This window comes from Schistocerca nitens, chromosome 2 (assembly GCF_023898315.1).
Source record: "Schistocerca nitens isolate TAMUIC-IGC-003100 chromosome 2, iqSchNite1.1, whole genome shotgun sequence".
Taxonomy (NCBI): domain Eukaryota; kingdom Metazoa; phylum Arthropoda; class Insecta; order Orthoptera; family Acrididae; genus Schistocerca; species Schistocerca nitens.
The window spans coordinates 42035394-42058291 of NC_064615.1; the positions used below are offsets into that span (position 1 = coordinate 42035394).

Here is a 22898-nt window from a genome sequence, read left to right on the forward strand (position 1 = left end):
AAAATGCTGTTCCCGCCCGGGATCGAACCGGGGACCTTCTGCGTGTGAAGCAGATGTGATAACCGCTACACTACGGAAACGACGGACACGCTCACTCCATCCTTGTACACTCGAAGGCGCCTCAGCCTTTCTTTCGCCCGCGCATGCACACACCATAGTTCTTTTGACAGCCTGAAACCCATCGCTGCCGAGGGCTCAACAAGTCTTCGGGGTGCTCGAGAGGGTGTCTGTCGTAGCATCCCGAACGAGATAGCGGCGTTTCGCGCAGTCGTTATTGCAAGTCACATTAGCAAAAACAATCACCTCCTTAGCAGCAGGCAGTGCGAGCTTTACATGAAGATGCCAATAGCCCTGGAAGGCCGCCGACCGCGGGCCACGGCACCTCCGAGAAGGGTGCTGCCCATGACCCATTGTGTCGCTACACAGTCTGTCGAAGAACAGCACTGCCGGCAGAGAGCACCTCCCCCATCCCGCCAGCCGCACCAGACTCAAAGAGCACCCTGGACGACTTCGAGGGACGCAGTTTGCTGGAATATTTGGCGCTCGCGCTGTCACAGGGCTCGTTGGTCTAGGGGTATGATTCCTGCTTAGGGTGCAGGAGGTCCCGGGTTCAAATCCCGGACGAGCCCTAGCGTTTTGTGCAAACTGGTCGCACGTCGGTGGCTGAGTCAGCGCAAAAAGCTGCCCGTCAATGTAAAGCTAATTTCATATTTGCTCTAAGGAACTGACCCTCTGGTCCGACGTATGAAGGTGATTACCAAGGTTTCGGTACAGATCGTAGCAAATGCTTGTCGGTTTAAAGTGATGAAAAAGTGTTTCCGCCCGGGATCGAACCGGGGACCTTCTGCGTGTTAGGCAGACGTGATAACCGCTACACCACGGAAACTACTGCTTTCAGGCTTGCTTCACAGAGAACTTGTAACAAGGTTGCCATCGTAACTTAAAAATTCAATAAATGCGGCACTTGCATGAAGAAGGTACATGCAGCAGATCCACACATGACGTGGCTCACTGGAGTAGTATGCGACATAGGCAGGAAAATGCTGTTCCCGCCCGGGATCGAACCGGGGACCTTCTGCGTGTGAAGCAGATGTGATAACCGCTACACTACGGAAACGACGGACACGCTCACTCCATCCTTGTACACTCGAAGGCGCCTCAGCCTTTCTTTCGCCCGCGCATGCACACACCATAGTTCTTTTGACAGCCTGAAACCCATCGCTGCCGAGGGCTCAACAAGTCTTCGGGGTGCTCGAGAGGGTGTCTGTCGTAGCATCCCGAACGAGATAGCGGCGTTTCGCGCAGTCGTTATTGCAAGTCACATTAGCAAAAACAATCACCTCCTTAGCAGCAGGCAGTGCGAGCTTTACATGAAGATGCCAATAGCCCTGGAAGGCCGCCGACCGCGGGCCACGGCACCTCCGAGAAGGGTGCTGCCCATGACCCATTGTGTCGCTACACAGTCTGTCGAAGAACAGCACTGCCGGCAGAGAGCACCTCCCCCATCCCGCCAGCCGCACCAGACTCAAAGAGCACCCTGGACGACTTCGAGGGACGCAGTTTGCTGGAATATTTGGCGCTCGCGCTGTCACAGGGCTCGTTGGTCTAGGGGTATGATTCCTGCTTAGGGTGCAGGAGGTCCCGGGTTCAAATCCCGGACGAGCCCTAGCGTTTTGTGCAAACTGGTCGCACGTCGGTGGCTGAGTCAGCGCAAAAAGCTGCCCGTCAATGTAAAGCTAATTTCATATTTGCTCTAAGGAACTGACCCTCTGGTCCGACGTATGAAGGTGATTACCAAGGTTTCGGTACAGATCGTAGCAAATGCTTGTCGGTTTAAAGTGATGAAAAAGTGTTTCCGCCCGGGATCGAACCGGGGACCTTCTGCGTGTTAGGCAGACGTGATAACCGCTACACCACGGAATCTACTGCTTTCAGGCTTGCTTCACAGAGAACTTGTAACAAGGTTGCCATCGTAACTTAAAAATTCAATAAATTCGGCACTTGCATGAAGAAGGTACATGCAGCAGATCCACACATGACGTGGCTCACTGGAGTAGTATGCGACATAGGCAGGAAAATGCTGTTCCCGCCCGGGATCGAACCGGGGACCTTCTGCGTGTGAAGCAGATGTGATAACCGCTACACTACGGAAACGACGGACACGCTCACTCCATCCTTGTACACTCGAAGGCGCCTCAGCCTTTCTTTCGCCCGCGCATGCACACACCATAGTTCTTTTGACAGCCTGAAACCCATCGCTGCCGAGGGCTCAACAAGTCTTCGGGGTGCTCGAGAGGGTGTCTGTCGTAGCATCCCGAACGAGATAGCGGCGTTTCGCGCAGTCGTTATTGCAAGTCACATTAGCAAAAACAATCACCTCCTTAGCAGCAGGCAGTGCGAGCCCAGCAGCAGCTTTACATGAAGATGCCAATAGCCCTGGAAGGCCGCCGACCGCGGGCCACGGCACCTCCGAGAAGGGTGCTGCCCATGACCCATTGTGTCGCTACACAGTCTGTCGAAGAACAGCACTGCCGGCAGAGAGCACCTCCCCCATCCCGCCAGCCGCACCAGACTCAAAGAGCACCCTGGACGACTTCGAGGGACGCAGTTTGCTGGAATATTTGGCGCTCGCGCTGTCACAGGGCTCGTTGGTCTAGGGGTATGATTCCTGCTTAGGGTGCAGGAGGTCCCGGGTTCAAATCCCGGACGAGCCCTAGCGTTTTGTGCAAACTGGTCGCACGTCGGTGGCTGAGTCAGCGCAAAAAGCTGCCCGTCAATGTAAAGCTAATTTCATATTTGCTCTAAGGAACTGACCCTCTGGTCCGACGTATGAAGGTGATTACCAAGGTTTCGGTACAGATCGTAGCAAATGCTTGTCGGTTTAAAGTGATGAAAAAGTGTTTCCGCCCGGGATCGAACCGGGGACCTTCTGCGTGTTAGGCAGACGTGATAACCGCTACACCACGGAAACTACTGCTTTCAGGCTTGCTTCACAGAGAACTTGTAACAAGGTTGCCATCGTAACTTAAAAATTCAATAAATGCGGCACTTGCATGAAGAAGGTACATGCAGCAGATCCACACATGACGTGGCTCACTGGAGTAGTATGCGACATAGGCAGGAAAATGCTGTTCCCGCCCGGGATCGAACCGGGGACCTTCTGCGTGTGAAGCAGATGTGATAACCGCTACACTACGGAAACGACGGACACGCTCACTCCATCCTTGTACACTCGAAGGCGCCTCAGCCTTTCTTTCGCCCGCGCATGCACACACCATAGTTCTTTTGACAGCCTGAAACCCATCGCTGCCGAGGGCTCAACAAGTCTTCGGGGTGCTCGAGAGGGTGTCTGTCGTAGCATCCCGAACGAGATAGCGGCGTTTCGCGCAGTCGTTATTGCAAGTCACATTAGCAAAAACAATCACCTCCTTAGCAGCAGGCAGTGCGAGCCCAGCAGCAGCTTTACATGAAGATGCCAATAGCCCTGGAAGGCCGCCGACCGCGGGCCACGGCACCTCCGAGAAGGGTGCTGCCCATGACCCATTGTGTCGCTACACAGTCTGTCGAAGAACAGCACTGCCGGCAGAGAGCACCTCCCCCATCCCGCCAGCCGCACCAGACTCAAAGAGCACCCTGGACGACTTCGAGGGACGCAGTTTGCTGGAATATTTGGCGCTCGCGCTGTCACAGGGCTCGTTGGTCTAGGGGTATGATTCCTGCTTAGGGTGCAGGAGGTCCCGGGTTCAAATCCCGGACGAGCCCTAGCGTTTTGTGCAAACTGGTCGCACGTCGGTGGCTGAGTCAGCGCAAAAAGCTGCCCGTCAATGTAAAGCTAATTTCATATTTGCTCTAAGGAACTGACCCTCTGGTCCGACGTATGAAGGTGATTACCAAGGTTTCGGTACAGATCGTAGCAAATGCTTGTCGGTTTAAAGTGATGAAAAAGTGTTTCCGCCCGGGATCGAACCGGGGACCTTCTGCGTGTTAGGCAGACGTGATAACCGCTACACCACGGAAACTACTGCTTTCAGGCTTGCTTCACAGAGAACTTGTAACAAGGTTGCCATCGTAACTTAAAAATTCAATAAATGCGGCACTTGCATGAAGAAGGTACATGCAGCAGATCCACACATGACGTGGCTCACTGGAGTAGTATGCGACATAGGCAGGAAAATGCTGTTCCCGCCCGGGATCGAACCGGGGACCTTCTGCGTGTGAAGCAGATGTGATAACCGCTACACTACGGAAACGACGGACACGCTCACTCCATCCTTGTACACTCGAAGGCGCCTCAGCCTTTCTTTCGCCCGCGCATGCACACACCATAGTTCTTTTGACAGCCTGAAACCCATCGCTGCCGAGGGCTCAACAAGTCTTCGGGGTGCTCGAGAGGGTGTCTGTCGTAGCATCCCGAACGAGATAGCGGCGTTTCGCGCAGTCGTTATTGCAAGTCACATTAGCAAAAACAATCACCTCCTTAGCAGCAGGCAGTGCGAGCTTTACATGAAGATGCCAATAGCCCTGGAAGGCCGCCGACCGCGGGCCACGGCACCTCCGAGAAGGGTGCTGCCCATGACCCATTGTGTCGCTACACAGTCTGTCGAAGAACAGCACTGCCGGCAGAGAGCACCTCCCCCATCCCGCCAGCCGCACCAGACTCAAAGAGCACCCTGGACGACTTCGAGGGACGCAGTTTGCTGGAATATTTGGCGCTCGCGCTGTCACAGGGCTCGTTGGTCTAGGGGTATGATTCCTGCTTAGGGTGCAGGAGGTCCCGGGTTCAAATCCCGGACGAGCCCTAGCGTTTTGTGCAAACTGGTCGCACGTCGGTGGCTGAGTCAGCGCAAAAAGCTGCCCGTCAATGTAAAGCTAATTTCATATTTGCTCTAAGGAACTGACCCTCTGGTCCGACGTATGAAGGTGATTACCAAGGTTTCGGTACAGATCGTAGCAAATGCTTGTCGGTTTAAAGTGATGAAAAAGTGTTTCCGCCCGGGATCGAACCGGGGACCTTCTGCGTGTTAGGCAGACGTGATAACCGCTACACCACGGAATCTACTGCTTTCAGGCTTGCTTCACAGAGAACTTGTAACAAGGTTGCCATCGTAACTTAAAAATTCAATAAATTCGGCACTTGCATGAAGAAGGTACATGCAGCAGATCCACACATGACGTGGCTCACTGGAGTAGTATGCGACATAGGCAGGAAAATGCTGTTCCCGCCCGGGATCGAACCGGGGACCTTCTGCGTGTGAAGCAGATGTGATAACCGCTACACTACGGAAACGACGGACACGCTCACTCCATCCTTGTACACTCGAAGGCGCCTCAGCCTTTCTTTCGCCCGCGCATGCACACACCATAGTTCTTTTGACAGCCTGAAACCCATCGCTGCCGAGGGCTCAACAAGTCTTCGGGGTGCTCGAGAGGGTGTCTGTCGTAGCATCCCGAACGAGATAGCGGCGTTTCGCGCAGTCGTTATTGCAAGTCACATTAGCAAAAACAATCACCTCCTTAGCAGCAGGCAGTGCGAGCCCAGCAGCAGCTTTACATGAAGATGCCAATAGCCCTGGAAGGCCGCCGACCGCGGGCCACGGCACCTCCGAGAAGGGTGCTGCCCATGACCCATTGTGTCGCTACACAGTCTGTCGAAGAACAGCACTGCCGGCAGAGAGCACCTCCCCCATCCCGCCAGCCGCACCAGACTCAAAGAGCACCCTGGACGACTTCGAGGGACGCAGTTTGCTGGAATATTTGGCGCTCGCGCTGTCACAGGGCTCGTTGGTCTAGGGGTATGATTCCTGCTTAGGGTGCAGGAGGTCCCGGGTTCAAATCCCGGACGAGCCCTAGCGTTTTGTGCAAACTGGTCGCACGTCGGTGGCTGAGTCAGCGCAAAAAGCTGCCCGTCAATGTAAAGCTAATTTCATATTTGCTCTAAGGAACTGACCCTCTGGTCCGACGTATGAAGGTGATTACCAAGGTTTCGGTACAGATCGTAGCAAATGCTTGTCGGTTTAAAGTGATGAAAAAGTGTTTCCGCCCGGGATCGAACCGGGGACCTTCTGCGTGTTAGGCAGACGTGATAACCGCTACACCACGGAAACTACTGCTTTCAGGCTTGCTTCACAGAGAACTTGTAACAAGGTTGCCATCGTAACTTAAAAATTCAATAAATGCGGCACTTGCATGAAGAAGGTACATGCAGCAGATCCACACATGACGTGGCTCACTGGAGTAGTATGCGACATAGGCAGGAAAATGCTGTTCCCGCCCGGGATCGAACCGGGGACCTTCTGCGTGTGAAGCAGATGTGATAACCGCTACACTACGGAAACGACGGACACGCTCACTCCATCCTTGTACACTCGAAGGCGCCTCAGCCTTTCTTTCGCCCGCGCATGCACACACCATAGTTCTTTTGACAGCCTGAAACCCATCGCTGCCGAGGGCTCAACAAGTCTTCGGGGTGCTCGAGAGGGTGTCTGTCGTAGCATCCCGAACGAGATAGCGGCGTTTCGCGCAGTCGTTATTGCAAGTCACATTAGCAAAAACAATCACCTCCTTAGCAGCAGGCAGTGCGAGCTTTACATGAAGATGCCAATAGCCCTGGAAGGCCGCCGACCGCGGGCCACGGCACCTCCGAGAAGGGTGCTGCCCATGACCCATTGTGTCGCTACACAGTCTGTCGAAGAACAGCACTGCCGGCAGAGAGCACCTCCCCCATCCCGCCAGCCGCACCAGACTCAAAGAGCACCCTGGACGACTTCGAGGGACGCAGTTTGCTGGAATATTTGGCGCTCGCGCTGTCACAGGGCTCGTTGGTCTAGGGGTATGATTCCTGCTTAGGGTGCAGGAGGTCCCGGGTTCAAATCCCGGACGAGCCCTAGCGTTTTGTGCAAACTGGTCGCACGTCGGTGGCTGAGTCAGCGCAAAAAGCTGCCCGTCAATGTAAAGCTAATTTCATATTTGCTCTAAGGAACTGACCCTCTGGTCCGACGTATGAAGGTGATTACCAAGGTTTCGGTACAGATCGTAGCAAATGCTTGTCGGTTTAAAGTGATGAAAAAGTGTTTCCGCCCGGGATCGAACCGGGGACCTTCTGCGTGTTAGGCAGACGTGATAACCGCTACACCACGGAATCTACTGCTTTCAGGCTTGCTTCACAGAGAACTTGTAACAAGGTTGCCATCGTAACTTAAAAATTCAATAAATTCGGCACTTGCATGAAGAAGGTACATGCAGCAGATCCACACATGACGTGGCTCACTGGAGTAGTATGCGACATAGGCAGGAAAATGCTGTTCCCGCCCGGGATCGAACCGGGGACCTTCTGCGTGTGAAGCAGATGTGATAACCGCTACACTACGGAAACGACGGACACGCTCACTCCATCCTTGTACACTCGAAGGCGCCTCAGCCTTTCTTTCGCCCGCGCATGCACACACCATAGTTCTTTTGACAGCCTGAAACCCATCGCTGCCGAGGGCTCAACAAGTCTTCGGGGTGCTCGAGAGGGTGTCTGTCGTAGCATCCCGAACGAGATAGCGGCGTTTCGCGCAGTCGTTATTGCAAGTCACATTAGCAAAAACAATCACCTCCTTAGCAGCAGGCAGTGCGAGCCCAGCAGCAGCTTTACATGAAGATGCCAATAGCCCTGGAAGGCCGCCGACCGCGGGCCACGGCACCTCCGAGAAGGGTGCTGCCCATGACCCATTGTGTCGCTACACAGTCTGTCGAAGAACAGCACTGCCGGCAGAGAGCACCTCCCCCATCCCGCCAGCCGCACCAGACTCAAAGAGCACCCTGGACGACTTCGAGGGACGCAGTTTGCTGGAATATTTGGCGCTCGCGCTGTCACAGGGCTCGTTGGTCTAGGGGTATGATTCCTGCTTAGGGTGCAGGAGGTCCCGGGTTCAAATCCCGGACGAGCCCTAGCGTTTTGTGCAAACTGGTCGCACGTCGGTGGCTGAGTCAGCGCAAAAAGCTGCCCGTCAATGTAAAGCTAATTTCATATTTGCTCTAAGGAACTGACCCTCTGGTCCGACGTATGAAGGTGATTACCAAGGTTTCGGTACAGATCGTAGCAAATGCTTGTCGGTTTAAAGTGATGAAAAAGTGTTTCCGCCCGGGATCGAACCGGGGACCTTCTGCGTGTTAGGCAGACGTGATAACCGCTACACCACGGAAACTACTGCTTTCAGGCTTGCTTCACAGAGAACTTGTAACAAGGTTGCCATCGTAACTTAAAAATTCAATAAATGCGGCACTTGCATGAAGAAGGTACATGCAGCAGATCCACACATGACGTGGCTCACTGGAGTAGTATGCGACATAGGCAGGAAAATGCTGTTCCCGCCCGGGATCGAACCGGGGACCTTCTGCGTGTGAAGCAGATGTGATAACCGCTACACTACGGAAACGACGGACACGCTCACTCCATCCTTGTACACTCGAAGGCGCCTCAGCCTTTCTTTCGCCCGCGCATGCACACACCATAGTTCTTTTGACAGCCTGAAACCCATCGCTGCCGAGGGCTCAACAAGTCTTCGGGGTGCTCGAGAGGGTGTCTGTCGTAGCATCCCGAACGAGATAGCGGCGTTTCGCGCAGTCGTTATTGCAAGTCACATTAGCAAAAACAATCACCTCCTTAGCAGCAGGCAGTGCGAGCCCAGCAGCAGCTTTACATGAAGATGCCAATAGCCCTGGAAGGCCGCCGACCGCGGGCCACGGCACCTCCGAGAAGGGTGCTGCCCATGACCCATTGTGTCGCTACACAGTCTGTCGAAGAACAGCACTGCCGGCAGAGAGCACCTCCCCCATCCCGCCAGCCGCACCAGACTCAAAGAGCACCCTGGACGACTTCGAGGGACGCAGTTTGCTGGAATATTTGGCGCTCGCGCTGTCACAGGGCTCGTTGGTCTAGGGGTATGATTCCTGCTTAGGGTGCAGGAGGTCCCGGGTTCAAATCCCGGACGAGCCCTAGCGTTTTGTGCAAACTGGTCGCACGTCGGTGGCTGAGTCAGCGCAAAAAGCTGCCCGTCAATGTAAAGCTAATTTCATATTTGCTCTAAGGAACTGACCCTCTGGTCCGACGTATGAAGGTGATTACCAAGGTTTCGGTACAGATCGTAGCAAATGCTTGTCGGTTTAAAGTGATGAAAAAGTGTTTCCGCCCGGGATCGAACCGGGGACCTTCTGCGTGTTAGGCAGACGTGATAACCGCTACACCACGGAAACTACTGCTTTCAGGCTTGCTTCACAGAGAACTTGTAACAAGGTTGCCATCGTAACTTAAAAATTCAATAAATGCGGCACTTGCATGAAGAAGGTACATGCAGCAGATCCACACATGACGTGGCTCACTGGAGTAGTATGCGACATAGGCAGGAAAATGCTGTTCCCGCCCGGGATCGAACCGGGGACCTTCTGCGTGTGAAGCAGATGTGATAACCGCTACACTACGGAAACGACGGACACGCTCACTCCATCCTTGTACACTCGAAGGCGCCTCAGCCTTTCTTTCGCCCGCGCATGCACACACCATAGTTCTTTTGACAGCCTGAAACCCATCGCTGCCGAGGGCTCAACAAGTCTTCGGGGTGCTCGAGAGGGTGTCTGTCGTAGCATCCCGAACGAGATAGCGGCGTTTCGCGCAGTCGTTATTGCAAGTCACATTAGCAAAAACAATCACCTCCTTAGCAGCAGGCAGTGCGAGCCCAGCAGCAGCTTTACATGAAGATGCCAATAGCCCTGGAAGGCCGCCGACCGCGGGCCACGGCACCTCCGAGAAGGGTGCTGCCCATGACCCATTGTGTCGCTACACAGTCTGTCGAAGAACAGCACTGCCGGCAGAGAGCACCTCCCCCATCCCGCCAGCCGCACCAGACTCAAAGAGCACCCTGGACGACTTCGAGGGACGCAGTTTGCTGGAATATTTGGCGCTCGCGCTGTCACAGGGCTCGTTGGTCTAGGGGTATGATTCCTGCTTAGGGTGCAGGAGGTCCCGGGTTCAAATCCCGGACGAGCCCTAGCGTTTTGTGCAAACTGGTCGCACGTCGGTGGCTGAGTCAGCGCAAAAAGCTGCCCGTCAATGTAAAGCTAATTTCATATTTGCTCTAAGGAACTGACCCTCTGGTCCGACGTATGAAGGTGATTACCAAGGTTTCGGTACAGATCGTAGCAAATGCTTGTCGGTTTAAAGTGATGAAAAAGTGTTTCCGCCCGGGATCGAACCGGGGACCTTCTGCGTGTTAGGCAGACGTGATAACCGCTACACCACGGAAACTACTGCTTTCAGGCTTGCTTCACAGAGAACTTGTAACAAGGTTGCCATCGTAACTTAAAAATTCAATAAATGCGGCACTTGCATGAAGAAGGTACATGCAGCAGATCCACACATGACGTGGCTCACTGGAGTAGTATGCGACATAGGCAGGAAAATGCTGTTCCCGCCCGGGATCGAACCGGGGACCTTCTGCGTGTGAAGCAGATGTGATAACCGCTACACTACGGAAACGACGGACACGCTCACTCCATCCTTGTACACTCGAAGGCGCCTCAGCCTTTCTTTCGCCCGCGCATGCACACACCATAGTTCTTTTGACAGCCTGAAACCCATCGCTGCCGAGGGCTCAACAAGTCTTCGGGGTGCTCGAGAGGGTGTCTGTCGTAGCATTCCGAACGAGATAGCGGCGTTTCGCGCAGTCGTTATTGCAAGTCACATTAGCAAAAACAATCACCTCCTTAGCAGCAGGCAGTGCGAGCCCAGCAGCAGCTTTACATGAAGATGCCAATAGCCCTGGAAGGCCGCCGACCGCGGGCCACGGCACCTCCGAGAAGGGTGCTGCCCATGACCCATTGTGTCGCTACACAGTCTGTCGAAGAACAGCACTGCCGGCAGAGAGCACCTCCCCCATCCCGCCAGCCGCACCAGACTCAAAGAGCACCCTGGACGACTTCGAGGGACGCAGTTTGCTGGAATATTTGGCGCTCGCGCTGTCACAGGGCTCGTTGGTCTAGGGGCATTCCCTCGCGGGCAGCCGTGCGGTGCGGACGTACGGAGCGGCTGGTCGTGTTTACTTCGTCGCTGCCGGCGGCGGTCGCTGTGCATGGTGAGTGCGCGCTTACAGCGATAACACTACCCTCGGTAATGAATACACGAATGTAATCATGACTCAACCAGAACGGAAAGACACTCTTAAGTTGACATTCGACCCGAAATTTGCCAGACCAAAATCCTTTGAGGTAGAACTATTTGTGCGAGATGTTATGAAATTAACGCTTGACGATTTAATTGGCATTCACTTATCGATCGTTAGTAGTACCGTTTACTTGAAATTGGTGACGCCTGAACGATGTGAACAAATTGTTGCGTCTTGTGGTGGATCTCTTAGGTTCAAACATTCAGACGGAAACGTTGGCGAGGTGCGACTAACGCAAGCCGGCTTGGGATTACGAACCATCAGAATATTTGAACTGCCCTTCGAAGTAACTGCCGAGCAGATTAACGCCAAACTACGGGAATATGGTTCGGTAATAAGCAACGTTGCTGAGAAATGGTCAGGGCAACATATATTCCCAGTATTAAACGGTGTGCGGCAAGTGAAACTCGAATTGCTGAAGCATATTCCATCTTACATCATTATTAGTGGGTACAGGGCCATAGTAATTTATGACGGGCAACCACGGACATGCTCGGGATGTGGCTCTACAGCACACGTCCGCGCTCAGTGTCTTCAGAGGCGCGTAGCGCAGATCCCGACTGGCGAGCGTGAGCAGCCTGGCCCCAGTTCTACGTTACCGATCACTTACGTAGCCGCCGCCCGTGTAAACACCGCTCCAGAACTCAGCGTCGATTTCACCCTAGATGCATACACTGATCACACCGAGGAGAACATACCAATGGAGACGAGTAATGTACCGGAAACCCTCGGAGCTTCCTTACAGGAAGTTACGGAAGGAAGTAAGGAGACGCAGGATGGCAGCCAGGTCTGTAACGCCTTCGAACAGCCGCAAGCGGCGGAAGTTCTTCCCATGGCCGAAAACTGTGCCACTCAGGAGAACACTGCTCAAACCTCCAAGTACCCTTCCCCGAAAAAGCAGAAGAAGCGAAGAATCGCGCAACAGGGTGCTGACACAAAAGCGCAACCCCTGCGTGAGAAAGCCAATCAGGTGCGTCAGAAGATGACCGACGTGACGTCTCAGGTTTCCGCTGCAACTCCCCAGACATCCAAAAAGTCCCGCACTGACGGCTCAGAGGCTGACTCCGACAACGGACCCTCCCCGTCACAGGCGAAGATGATGTCGGTAGCTACAGAAGGTACAGGTGGCCACCTGCCAGATAGCAGTGCAGATCCGCGTGACGCTCACCACCCGCGTAACTGGGCGGACGACGTCGAAGAATGCTCTCACGACAACGGTATGACCGGAGTACAGGGACAAGACCGAGAAACAGTGTCAGACGTGCGGGAAACGGAATCGCATGAGCAACGGCAGACTGAATCTGCTCTTCAGACGGTCGATGCCGACCCCGACTTCTTTTAATTGATGCCCCTCCGTCATCCCTAAGGGAGCGGCTCAACGCCACGCATACCTCTGCCCTCATGCCACCCTTACAGGCATACCGTGTTGCCACGGTCAACATCAACAAGATCAGCAGTACGTCAAACCTGAGGAATCTTACGGATTTCTTATATGCAGCTGATGTCGACATTGCGCTGTTGCAAGAGGTCGCCGACATTGATCTGGATCGTAACACAGGTTACAATGCGTTAATCAACCCGGGACGTGGCAGTGAACTCGGAACTGCACTTTTGACCAAAGAAGGCATCGCCGTAGCCAATGTCGACAGACTGCCGAACAGCAGAGGTATTGCGGGGACAATCCACAACACCCGATTCATAAATGTTTATGCGCCTTCTGGAACGGGAAAAAAACGCCAGAGATCGGAGTTTTTTAAGGAAGAGATAGTGCCGCTTTTTACAACCCGCACAGACCAAGTCGTATTTGCCGGTGATTTCAACTGTGTACTGAAACCCAAAGACCAAACGCCACATTTTAACACTTCCATAGAACTTCTGGACATTGTTCGAGAATTAAACCTACTCGACACGTGGGAACTTAAACACGGCGACATGCCCGGTTTTACCCACGTCACCAGCCATTCTGCCAGCCGCATTGACAGAATTTATGCATCTTCCAATTTCCGAAACCATATTTTGCAAGCGGAGCGATGGCCGCTTATATTCTCTGACCATGTAGCATATATCTGTACCATAAATATGGAAAAACAGGGTACATATAGAGCGAGAGGCCCGTGGAAACTGAATGTTTCCCATTTATCAGATCCAGGGTGCCACACCGTCTTCCAACACACATGGGCAGATTGTGAAAGGAAATTTCCACTGTACAATTCGGCTTTCTCGTGGTGGTTAAAATGTGCAAAGCCAGCTCTAATAAAAGCGATGAAGTGTTACTCTCGCGAGAAATACGCCTGGCAGAGGACCACAATAGAATTCTATTTTCAGTGCCTACGAGAACTTTATACCGACGATAATACAGTAGTGGCCAATCACATGCAGATCAAAAGAATCAAGGCGACACTCCTAACACTGACGCGGCGACAATCTGAAGGCTATCAAGTGAGAACACGCCTGCAAAATGCAGTGCGGGAGGAGACAACATCCATGTACCACGTTATACAAGAGCACAAAAGACGAAACAGGAAAATACTGACTGAGCTAAAAACTGCAGACGGTCACCTTTTCGACACACAAACTGCTATTCAAGAAGAAATTTATAAACATTTTACGGCGTTACTAGCTGAAAAACCAATAGATGTGGCAGCGCAGGCAGTCCTTACGGACAGGACGTGGGGGAGACTTAGTCCGGAACAGGCGGAAGAACTCGCCTCCGACATACTCGAGGATGAAGTGGCAGACGCCATTCTCAGAAGCCCAAGAAATAAATCGCCTGGTCCTGACGGATTACCTGCCGAGTTTTATCACACATTTAGGCGACAGTTAATTAGTAAGTTGACTCTGGTCTGTAATGACATTATGAACATTCGAAATGACAGCTTGAAAGATTTTTGTAAAGGGATAGTGGTGCTAGTACCAAAAACTCCAGGAGGCAAAACTGTAGAGAATCTCCGGCCTTTAACATTGCTTAACACTGACTATAAAATTTTCGCACGTGTCATTATGCAACGATTAAATTCAGTCATTACCAGCGTTACCGGTGACTACCAAACGTGCGTTGGACCGAATAGAAATATTTTCCACACTTTAACTGCATATAGAGATCTCATAGCGATTGCCGAAGCCTGTGACATCCCAAGTGCCCTTGTGTCCCTCGACTTTGAAAAGGCCTTTGACAGGGTGAACCACTCCTATCTCCTACGCACCATGGACGCCATGCATTTTCCTCAGAAGATCACTGATACTGTTAAAACCCTCCTGATGAATGGTACGTCGCAAATCAATGTAAATGGACGCTTAAGCAGGCCGATCAGTATTGCCAGTTCAGTACGACAGGGCTGCCCAATGTCGATGGCATTGTTTGCCATAGCACTCGAGCCATTCTTGTACTCCCTGACGCAAGACCTTCCAGGGCTGCTCATTCATGGTCAGAAGATTATTTGCCAGGCTTACGCAGATGATGTCAGTTTTGTAGTAACGAAAGACGAGGACTTAGAGAAAGCTTTCCACATTGTAGCAACGTATGAAGCTGCATCGGGGGCGAAACTCAACCGTCACAAGTCAGGCTTAATGCACATTGGACGCGGATTAGAACTCGGTGCTGCTGAAAGAATAAGCAGCTTGGAAACGATCACCTGCCTCGGGATTGAATACACACGCAATGTCCGCCGCACGGCTGCCTTGAACTATCGAAAACTACTGGCAAAAATGCGCGCTGGCATACGGCAACATAGCCTGCGAGCTCTAAATGCCATTCAAAGAGTGGCTTTAGTTAACACCTACATAATTTCCAATGTAAATTACGTTGCCCAAGTACTGCCATTACCAAAGACTATGGCACAACAAATGTTAGCGGCGTTTGGCCACTTTGTTACCAGGGGTCAGATATTTAAAGTAAAGTATGAAACCCTCACCCTCCCAGTTTGGAAGGGGGGCCTCAATTTGACAGATGTCTACCTCAAAGCAAAAGCCTTGTATGTTCGTCAAACATACAAACAGTGGCACGGATCACCTAACACACTGACGGCTCACATTTTGCATGAAATAGTGCCTCCCAATCTGGATCCACCTGTAGATGTCAAACACATTCTGAACTCGCTTTGTCACTTCAGGTATTTCATACTAGAACTTAGCTACATACAACGAAGAATTCCAGAGGCAGACCGACACAAAGTCAAAGCGATTTACGCCACATTGACGGAAAGTACACCACGCAATATAGTGGAGGAGAAATGTCGAGGTTATAACTGGGAACGAGTCTGGGAGAACATTCACGACCCGCTTCTTTCATCTACAGTTCGCTCAACTTGGTACATGGCAGTCAATAGGAAATTTCCGACCAATTCGAGGTTACACAAGATTCACCTGGCTGAAACACCGAATTGTATCAGATGTCACTTAGTTGACACAGACGAGCATAGATTTACTTGCGACGCTGTACAGGACATATGGTCCCTCTGCACACGGAAACTCGCAAGCATACTGCGAACGTCACCAAGAACGATAACACCGACACGCCTACTCAACCCTGACGAAGTTCCCTATCCCAATACAAAACGACGTGCCGTCAATTGGCTAAAGGGCCAGACTGTATACTACATACTATCCGAGAAAGAGAAGAGTACAGAAGAATATTGGTTACATTTAACGATGGAACACCAGACACTACTACGAACAACGAAATATAGAGAAAACTATGCTTGTTTTTTATTACGAACGTTGACATAGAGTCACTATATTGCAAAAATCTTTAATGATTTTTTTTTTCCATAGCATTTGCCATACTAATGGGGCGACACTTTCCTTCTTTTATTTTCTTTACGTTAGAATACCTACACGGTACCCTGGTAGGATGTCATGGAGACATTGGTGGCCGGGGCTTCGGAGTTACGAGCAGCTCAAACAGGAATACCACTTGAGAGATGGACGAACAAACGAATTTTCGACAACGGAATACATCAGCAATAGCTATTCACCGAGAAGACAAACTTTGAAGCCACCAGTCTGCTGAAATTCCCCACGTACACCTACGGCGAGTCAGGGCTACCAATCAAGGAGTATTTTCATTTCCGTCTCATGAGGAGACATTTAGTTCCTTACAATTAGAGCTCCAGAAGCTAGCCGAAGAAGGCAATTTTGGCGAGTGCAAGTGACGGGCTATAAGGGGAGGATGGAGGCCCGAAAAAAAAAAAAAAAAAAAAAAAAAAAAAGTGGTTAAGGCGTAAAAAAAAAAAAAAAAAAAAAAAGGGGGGGGGTATGATTCCTGCTTAGGGTGCAGGAGGTCCCGGGTTCAAATCCCGGACGAGCCCTAGCGTTTTGTGCAAACTGGTCGCACGTCGGTGGCTGAGTCAGCGCAAAAAGCTGCCCGTCAATGTAAAGCTAATTTCATATTTGCTCTAAGGAACTGACCCTCTGGTCCGACGTATGAAGGTGATTACCAAGGTTTCGGTACAGATCGTAGCAAATGCTTGTCGGTTTAAAGTGATGAAAAAGTGTTTCCGCCCGGGATCGAACCGGGGACCTTCTGCGTGTTAGGCAGACGTGATAACCGCTACACCACGGAAACTACTGCTTTCAGGCTTGCTTCACAGAGAACTTGTAACAAGGTTGCCATCGTAACTTAAAAATTCAATAAATGCGGCACTTGCATGAAGAAGGTACATGCAGCAGATCCACACATGACGTGGCTCACTGGAGTAGTATGCGACATAGGCAGGAAAATGCTGTTCCCGCCCGGGATCGAACCGGGGACCTTCTGCGTGTGAAGCAGATGTGATAACCGCTACACTACGGAAACGACGGACACGCTCACTCCATCCTTGTACACTCGAAGGCGCCTCAGCCTTTCTTTCGCCCGCGCATGCACACACCATAGTTCTTTTGACAGCCTGAAACCCATCGCTGCCGAGGGCTCAACAAGTCTTCGGGGTGCTCGAGAGGGTGTCTGTCGTAGCATCCCGAACGAGATAGCGGCGTTTCGCGCAGTCGTTATTGCAAGTCACATTAGCAAAAACAATCACCTCCTTAGCAGCAGGCAGTGCGAGCCCAGCAGCAGCTTTACATGAAGATGCCAATAGCCCTGGAAGGCCGCCGACCGCGGGCCACGGCACCTCCGAGAACGGTGCTGCCCATGACCCATTGTGTCGCTACACAGTCTGTCGAAGAACAGCACTGCCGGCAGAGAGCACCTCCCCCATCCCGCCAGCCGCACCAGACTCAAAGAGCACCCTGGACGACTTCGAGGGACGCAGTTTGCTGGAATATTTGGCGCTCGCGCTGTCACAGGGCTCGTTGGTCTAGGGGTATGATTCCTGCTTAGGGTGCAGGAGGTCCCGGGTTCAAATCCCGGACGAGCCCTAGCGTTTTGTGCAAACTGGTCGCACGTCGGTGGCTGAGTCAGCGCAAAAAGCTGCCCGTCAATGTAAAGCTAATTTCATATTTGCTCTAAGGAACTGACCCTCTGGTCCGACGTATGAAGGTGATTACCAAGGTTTCGGTACAGATCGTAGCAAATGCTTGTCGGTTTAAAGTGATGAAAAAGTGTTTCCGCCCGGGATCGAACCGGGGACCTTCTGCGTGTTAGGCAGACGTGATAACCGCTACACCACGGAAACTACTGCTTTCAGGCTTGCTTCACAGAGAACTTGTAACAAGGTTGCCATCGTAACTTAAAAATTCAATAAATGCGGCACTTGCATGAAGAAGGTACATGCAGCAGATCCACACATGATGTGGCTCACTGGAGTAGTATGCGACATAGGCAGGAAAATGCTGTTCCCGCCCGGGATCGAACCGGGGACCTTCTGCGTGTGAAGCAGATGTGATAACCGCTACACTACGGAAACGACGGACACGCTCACTCCATCCTTGTACACTCGAAGGCGCCTCAGCCTTTCTTTCGCCCGCGCATGCACACACCATAGTTCTTTTGACAGCCTGAAACCCATCGCTGCCGAGGGCTCAACAAGTCTTCGGGGTGCTCGAGAGGGTGTCTGTCGTAGCATCCCGAACGAGATAGCGGCGTTTCGCGCAGTCGTTATTGCAAGTCACATTAGCAAAAACAATCACCTCCTTAGCAGCAGGCAGTGCGAGCCCAGCAGCAGCTTTACATGAAGATGCCAATAGCCCTGGAAGGCCGCCGACCGCGGGCCACGGCACCTCCGAGAAGGGTGCTGCCCATGACCCATTGTGTCGCTACACAGTCTGTCGAAGAACAGCACTGCCGGCAGAGAGCACCTCCCCCATCCCGCCAGCCGCACCAGACTCAAAGAGCACCCTGGACGACTTCGAGGGACGCAGTTTGCTGGAATATTTGGCGCTCGCGCTGTCACAGGGCTCGTTGGTCTAGGGGCATTCCCTCGCGGGCAGCCGTGCGGTGCGGACGTACGGAGCGGCTGGTCGTGTTTACTTCGTCGCTGCCGGCGGCGGTCGCTGTGCATGGTGAGTGCGCGCTTACAGCGATAACACTACCCTCGGTAATGAATACACGAATGTAATCATGACTCAACCAGAACGGAAAGACACTCTTAAGTTGACATTCGACCCGAAATTTGCCAGACCAAAATCCTTTGAGGTAGAACTATTTGTGCGAGATGTTATGAAATTAACGCTTGACGATTTAATTGGCATTCACTTATCGATCGTTAGTAGTACCGTTTACTTGAAATTGGTGACGCCTGAACGATGTGAACAAATTGTTGCGTCTTGTGGTGGATCTCTTAGGTTCAAACATTCAGACGGAAACGTTGGCGAGGTGCGACTAACGCAAGCCGGCTTGGGATTACGAACCATCAGAATATTTGAACTGCCCTTCGAAGTAACTGCCGAGCAGATTAACGCCAAACTACGGGAATATGGTTCGGTAATAAGCAACGTTGCTGAGAAATGGTCAGGGCAACATATATTCCCAGTATTAAACGGTGTGCGGCAAGTGAAACTCGAATTGCTGAAGCATATTCCATCTTACATCATTATTAGTGGGTACAGGGCCATAGTAATTTATGACGGGCAACCACGGACATGCTCGGGATGTGGCTCTACAGCACACGTCCGCGCTCAGTGTCTTCAGAGGCGCGTAGCGCAGATCCCGACTGGCGAGCGTGAGCAGCCTGGCCCCAGTTCTACGTTACCGATCACTTACGTAGCCGCCGCCCGTGTAAACACCGCTCCAGAACTCAGCGTCGATTTCACCCTAGATGCATACACTGATCACACCGAGGAGAACATACCAATGGAGACGAGTAATGTACCGGAAACCCTCGGAGCTTCCTTACAGGAAGTTACGGAAGGAAGTAAGGAGACGCAGGATGGCAGCCAGGTCTGTAACGCCTTCGAACAGCCGCAAGCGGCGGAAGTTCTTCCCATGGCCGAAAACTGTGCCACTCAGGAGAACACTGCTCAAACCTCCAAGTACCCTTCCCCGAAAAAGCAGAAGAAGCGAAGAATCGCGCAACAGGGTGCTGACACAAAAGCGCAACCCCTGCGTGAGAAAGCCAATCAGGTGCGTCAGAAGATGACCGACGTGACGTCTCAGGTTTCCGCTGCAACTCCCCAGACATCCAAAAAGTCCCGCACTGACGGCTCAGAGGCTGACTCCGACAACGGACCCTCCCCGTCACAGGCGAAGATGATGTCGGTAGCTACAGAAGGTACAGGTGGCCACCTGCCAGATAGCAGTGCAGATCCGCGTGACGCTCACCACCCGCGTAACTGGGCGGACGACGTCGAAGAATGCTCTCACGACAACGGTATGACCGGAGTACAGGGACAAGACCGAGAAACAGTGTCAGACGTGCGGGAAACGGAATCGCATGAGCAACGGCAGACTGAATCTGCTCTTCAGACGGTCGATGCCGACCCCGACTTCTTTTAATTGATGCCCCTCCGTCATCCCTAAGGGAGCGGCTCAACGCCACGCATACCTCTGCCCTCATGCCACCCTTACAGGCATACCGTGTTGCCACGGTCAACATCAACAAGATCAGCAGTACGTCAAACCTGAGGAATCTTACGGATTTCTTATATGCAGCTGATGTCGACATTGCGCTGTTGCAAGAGGTCGCCGACATTGATCTGGATCGTAACACAGGTTACAATGCGTTAATCAACCCGGGACGTGGCAGTGAACTCGGAACTGCACTTTTGACCAAAGAAGGCATCGCCGTAGCCAATGTCGACAGACTGCCGAACAGCAGAGGTATTGCGGGGACAATCCACAACACCCGATTCATAAATGTTTATGCGCCTTCTGGAACGGGAAAAAAACGCCAGAGATCGGAGTTCTTTAAGGAAGAGATAGTGCCGCTTTTTACAACCCGCACAGACCAAGTCGTATTTGCCGGTGATTTCAACTGTGTACTGAAACCCAAAGACCAAACGCCACATTTTAACACTTCCATAGAACTTCTGGACATTGTTCGAGAATTAAACCTACTCGACACGTGGGAACTTAAACACGACGACATGCCCGGTTTTACCCACGTCACCAGCCATTCTGCCAGCCGCATTGACAGAATTTATGCAACTTCCAATTTCCGAAACCATATTTTGCAAGCGGAGCGATGGCCGCTTATATTCTCTGACCATGTAGCATATATCTGTACCATAAATATGGAAAAACAGGGTACATATAGAGCGAGAGGCCCGTGGAAACTGAATGTTTCCCATTTATCAGATCCAGGGTGCCACACCGTCTTCCAACACACATGGGCAGATTGTGAAAGGAAATTTCCACTGTACAATTCGGCTTTCTCGTGGTGGTTAAAATGTGCAAAGCCAGCTCTAATAAAAGCGATGAAGTGTTACTCTCGCGAGAAATACGCCTGGCAGAGGACCACAATAGAATTCTATTTTCAGTGCCTACGAGAACTTTATACCGACGATAATACAGTAGTGGCCAATCACATGCAGATCAAAAGAATCAAGGCGACACTCCTAACACTGACGCGGCGACAATCTGAAGGCTATCAAGTGAGAACACGCCTGCAAAATGCAGTGCGGGAGGAGACAACATCCATGTACCACGTTATACAAGAGCACAAAAGACGAAACAGGAAAATACTGACTGAGCTAAAAACTGCAGACGGTCACCTTTTCGACACACAAACTGCTATTCAAGAAGAAATTTATAAACATTTTACGGCGTTACTAGCTGAAAAACCAATAGATGTGGCAGCGCAGGCAGTCCTTACGGACAGGACGTGGGGGAGACTTAGTCCGGAACAGGCGGAAGAACTCGCCTCCGACATACTCGAGGATGAAGTGGCAGACGCCATTCTCAGAAGCCCAAGAAATAAATCGCCTGGTCCTGACGGATTACCTGCCGAGTTTTATCACACATTTAGGCGACAGTTAATTAGTAAGTTGACTCTGGTCTGTAATGACATTATGAACATTCGAAATGACAGCTTGAAAGATTTTTGTAAAGGGATAGTGGTGCTAGTACCAAAAACTCCAGGAGGCAAAACTGTAGAGAATCTCCGGCCTTTAACATTGCTTAACACTGACTATAAAATTTTCGCACGTGTCATTATGCAACGATTAAATTCAGTCATTACCAGCGTTACCGGTGACTACCAAACGTGCGTTGGACCGAATAGAAATATTTTCCACACTTTAACTGCATATAGAGATCTCATAGCGATTGCCGAAGCCTGTGACATCCCAAGTGCCCTTGTGTCCCTCGACTTTGAAAAGGCCTTTGACAGGGTGAACCACTCCTATCTCCTACGCACCATGGACGCCATGCATTTTCCTCAGAAGATCACTGATACTGTTAAAACCCTCCTGATGAATGGTACGTCGCAAATCAATGTAAATGGACGCTTAAGCAGGCCGATCAGTATTGCCAGTTCAGTACGACAGGGCTGCCCAATGTCGATGGCATTGTTTGCCATAGCACTCGAGCCATTCTTGTACTCCCTGACGCAAGACCTTCCAGGGCTGCTCATTCATGGTCAGAAGATTATTTGCCAGGCTTACGCAGATGATGTCAGTTTTGTAGTAACGAAAGACGAGGACTTAGAGAAAGCTTTCCACATTGTAGCAACGTATGAAGCTGCATCGGGGGCGAAACTCAACCGTCACAAGTCAGGCTTAATGCACATTGGACGCGGATTAGAACTCGGTGCTGCTGAAAGAATAAGCAGCTTGGAAACGATCACCTGCCTCGGGATTGAATACACACGCAATGTCCGCCGCACGGCTGCCTTGAACTATCGAAAACTACTGGCAAAAATGCGCGCTGGCATACGGCAACATAGCCTGCGAGCTCTAAATGCCATTCAAAGAGTGGCTTTAGTTAACACCTACATAATTTCCAATGTAAATTACGTTGCCCAAGTACTGCCATTACCAAAGACTATGGCACAACAAATGTTAGCGGCGTTTGGCCACTTTGTTACCAGGGGTCAGATATTTAAAGTAAAGTATGAAACCCTCACCCTCCCAGTTTGGAAGGGGGGCCTCAATTTGACAGATGTCTACCTCAAAGCAAAAGCCTTGTATGTTCGTCAAACATACAAACAGTGGCACGGATCACCTAACACACTGACGGCTCACATTTTGCATGAAATAGTGCCTCCCAATCTGGATCCACCTGTAGATGTCAAACACATTCTGAACTCGCTTTGTCACTTCAGGTATTTCATACTAGAACTTAGCTACATACAACGAAGAATTCCAGAGGCAGACCGACACAAA

The 22898-nt window shown here is 51.6% G+C and overlaps 36 non-coding genes across 36 annotated transcripts; 11 read left to right on the top strand and 25 right to left on the bottom strand.

The window, feature by feature from the left end:
* Positions 1-7: 7 nt before the first annotated feature.
* On the bottom strand, positions 8-80 carry Trnav-cac (transfer RNA valine (anticodon CAC)). Its single transcript has one exon. It is a non-coding gene; the product is annotated as a tRNA-Val (tRNA).
* Positions 81-557: 477 nt separating this feature from the next.
* Trnap-agg (transfer RNA proline (anticodon AGG)) lies at positions 558-629 on the top strand. Its single transcript has one exon. It is a non-coding gene; the product is annotated as a tRNA-Pro (tRNA).
* Positions 630-813: 184 nt separating this feature from the next.
* On the bottom strand, positions 814-886 carry Trnav-aac (transfer RNA valine (anticodon AAC)). The gene has a single exon. It is a non-coding gene; the product is annotated as a tRNA-Val (tRNA).
* A 158-nt stretch (positions 887-1044) lies between these two features.
* Trnav-cac (transfer RNA valine (anticodon CAC)) lies at positions 1045-1117 on the bottom strand. Its single transcript has one exon. It is a non-coding gene; the product is annotated as a tRNA-Val (tRNA).
* Positions 1118-1594: 477 nt separating this feature from the next.
* On the top strand, positions 1595-1666 carry Trnap-agg (transfer RNA proline (anticodon AGG)). The gene has a single exon. It is a non-coding gene; the product is annotated as a tRNA-Pro (tRNA).
* A 184-nt stretch (positions 1667-1850) lies between these two features.
* Positions 1851-1923, bottom strand: Trnav-aac (transfer RNA valine (anticodon AAC)). The gene has a single exon. It is a non-coding gene; the product is annotated as a tRNA-Val (tRNA).
* A 158-nt stretch (positions 1924-2081) lies between these two features.
* On the bottom strand, positions 2082-2154 carry Trnav-cac (transfer RNA valine (anticodon CAC)). The gene has a single exon. It is a non-coding gene; the product is annotated as a tRNA-Val (tRNA).
* Positions 2155-2642: 488 nt separating this feature from the next.
* On the top strand, positions 2643-2714 carry Trnap-agg (transfer RNA proline (anticodon AGG)). The gene has a single exon. It is a non-coding gene; the product is annotated as a tRNA-Pro (tRNA).
* Positions 2715-2898: 184 nt separating this feature from the next.
* Trnav-aac (transfer RNA valine (anticodon AAC)) lies at positions 2899-2971 on the bottom strand. Its single transcript has one exon. It is a non-coding gene; the product is annotated as a tRNA-Val (tRNA).
* A 158-nt stretch (positions 2972-3129) lies between these two features.
* Trnav-cac (transfer RNA valine (anticodon CAC)) lies at positions 3130-3202 on the bottom strand. Its single transcript has one exon. It is a non-coding gene; the product is annotated as a tRNA-Val (tRNA).
* A 488-nt stretch (positions 3203-3690) lies between these two features.
* Positions 3691-3762, top strand: Trnap-agg (transfer RNA proline (anticodon AGG)). The gene has a single exon. It is a non-coding gene; the product is annotated as a tRNA-Pro (tRNA).
* Positions 3763-3946: 184 nt separating this feature from the next.
* Trnav-aac (transfer RNA valine (anticodon AAC)) lies at positions 3947-4019 on the bottom strand. Its single transcript has one exon. It is a non-coding gene; the product is annotated as a tRNA-Val (tRNA).
* A 158-nt stretch (positions 4020-4177) lies between these two features.
* Positions 4178-4250, bottom strand: Trnav-cac (transfer RNA valine (anticodon CAC)). The gene has a single exon. It is a non-coding gene; the product is annotated as a tRNA-Val (tRNA).
* Positions 4251-4727: 477 nt separating this feature from the next.
* Trnap-agg (transfer RNA proline (anticodon AGG)) lies at positions 4728-4799 on the top strand. The gene has a single exon. It is a non-coding gene; the product is annotated as a tRNA-Pro (tRNA).
* A 184-nt stretch (positions 4800-4983) lies between these two features.
* Positions 4984-5056, bottom strand: Trnav-aac (transfer RNA valine (anticodon AAC)). The gene has a single exon. It is a non-coding gene; the product is annotated as a tRNA-Val (tRNA).
* A 158-nt stretch (positions 5057-5214) lies between these two features.
* Trnav-cac (transfer RNA valine (anticodon CAC)) lies at positions 5215-5287 on the bottom strand. Its single transcript has one exon. It is a non-coding gene; the product is annotated as a tRNA-Val (tRNA).
* Positions 5288-5775: 488 nt separating this feature from the next.
* Trnap-agg (transfer RNA proline (anticodon AGG)) lies at positions 5776-5847 on the top strand. Its single transcript has one exon. It is a non-coding gene; the product is annotated as a tRNA-Pro (tRNA).
* A 184-nt stretch (positions 5848-6031) lies between these two features.
* On the bottom strand, positions 6032-6104 carry Trnav-aac (transfer RNA valine (anticodon AAC)). Its single transcript has one exon. It is a non-coding gene; the product is annotated as a tRNA-Val (tRNA).
* A 158-nt stretch (positions 6105-6262) lies between these two features.
* Positions 6263-6335, bottom strand: Trnav-cac (transfer RNA valine (anticodon CAC)). The gene has a single exon. It is a non-coding gene; the product is annotated as a tRNA-Val (tRNA).
* A 477-nt stretch (positions 6336-6812) lies between these two features.
* On the top strand, positions 6813-6884 carry Trnap-agg (transfer RNA proline (anticodon AGG)). The gene has a single exon. It is a non-coding gene; the product is annotated as a tRNA-Pro (tRNA).
* A 184-nt stretch (positions 6885-7068) lies between these two features.
* Trnav-aac (transfer RNA valine (anticodon AAC)) lies at positions 7069-7141 on the bottom strand. Its single transcript has one exon. It is a non-coding gene; the product is annotated as a tRNA-Val (tRNA).
* A 158-nt stretch (positions 7142-7299) lies between these two features.
* Positions 7300-7372, bottom strand: Trnav-cac (transfer RNA valine (anticodon CAC)). Its single transcript has one exon. It is a non-coding gene; the product is annotated as a tRNA-Val (tRNA).
* A 488-nt stretch (positions 7373-7860) lies between these two features.
* Positions 7861-7932, top strand: Trnap-agg (transfer RNA proline (anticodon AGG)). The gene has a single exon. It is a non-coding gene; the product is annotated as a tRNA-Pro (tRNA).
* A 184-nt stretch (positions 7933-8116) lies between these two features.
* On the bottom strand, positions 8117-8189 carry Trnav-aac (transfer RNA valine (anticodon AAC)). Its single transcript has one exon. It is a non-coding gene; the product is annotated as a tRNA-Val (tRNA).
* Positions 8190-8347: 158 nt separating this feature from the next.
* Trnav-cac (transfer RNA valine (anticodon CAC)) lies at positions 8348-8420 on the bottom strand. Its single transcript has one exon. It is a non-coding gene; the product is annotated as a tRNA-Val (tRNA).
* A 488-nt stretch (positions 8421-8908) lies between these two features.
* Trnap-agg (transfer RNA proline (anticodon AGG)) lies at positions 8909-8980 on the top strand. The gene has a single exon. It is a non-coding gene; the product is annotated as a tRNA-Pro (tRNA).
* Positions 8981-9164: 184 nt separating this feature from the next.
* Trnav-aac (transfer RNA valine (anticodon AAC)) lies at positions 9165-9237 on the bottom strand. Its single transcript has one exon. It is a non-coding gene; the product is annotated as a tRNA-Val (tRNA).
* Positions 9238-9395: 158 nt separating this feature from the next.
* Trnav-cac (transfer RNA valine (anticodon CAC)) lies at positions 9396-9468 on the bottom strand. Its single transcript has one exon. It is a non-coding gene; the product is annotated as a tRNA-Val (tRNA).
* A 488-nt stretch (positions 9469-9956) lies between these two features.
* Trnap-agg (transfer RNA proline (anticodon AGG)) lies at positions 9957-10028 on the top strand. Its single transcript has one exon. It is a non-coding gene; the product is annotated as a tRNA-Pro (tRNA).
* Positions 10029-10212: 184 nt separating this feature from the next.
* On the bottom strand, positions 10213-10285 carry Trnav-aac (transfer RNA valine (anticodon AAC)). Its single transcript has one exon. It is a non-coding gene; the product is annotated as a tRNA-Val (tRNA).
* Positions 10286-10443: 158 nt separating this feature from the next.
* Positions 10444-10516, bottom strand: Trnav-cac (transfer RNA valine (anticodon CAC)). Its single transcript has one exon. It is a non-coding gene; the product is annotated as a tRNA-Val (tRNA).
* A 6175-nt stretch (positions 10517-16691) lies between these two features.
* Positions 16692-16764, bottom strand: Trnav-aac (transfer RNA valine (anticodon AAC)). Its single transcript has one exon. It is a non-coding gene; the product is annotated as a tRNA-Val (tRNA).
* Positions 16765-16922: 158 nt separating this feature from the next.
* On the bottom strand, positions 16923-16995 carry Trnav-cac (transfer RNA valine (anticodon CAC)). Its single transcript has one exon. It is a non-coding gene; the product is annotated as a tRNA-Val (tRNA).
* A 488-nt stretch (positions 16996-17483) lies between these two features.
* Positions 17484-17555, top strand: Trnap-agg (transfer RNA proline (anticodon AGG)). The gene has a single exon. It is a non-coding gene; the product is annotated as a tRNA-Pro (tRNA).
* Positions 17556-17739: 184 nt separating this feature from the next.
* Trnav-aac (transfer RNA valine (anticodon AAC)) lies at positions 17740-17812 on the bottom strand. Its single transcript has one exon. It is a non-coding gene; the product is annotated as a tRNA-Val (tRNA).
* Positions 17813-17970: 158 nt separating this feature from the next.
* Trnav-cac (transfer RNA valine (anticodon CAC)) lies at positions 17971-18043 on the bottom strand. Its single transcript has one exon. It is a non-coding gene; the product is annotated as a tRNA-Val (tRNA).
* Positions 18044-22898: the final 4855 nt, after the last annotated feature.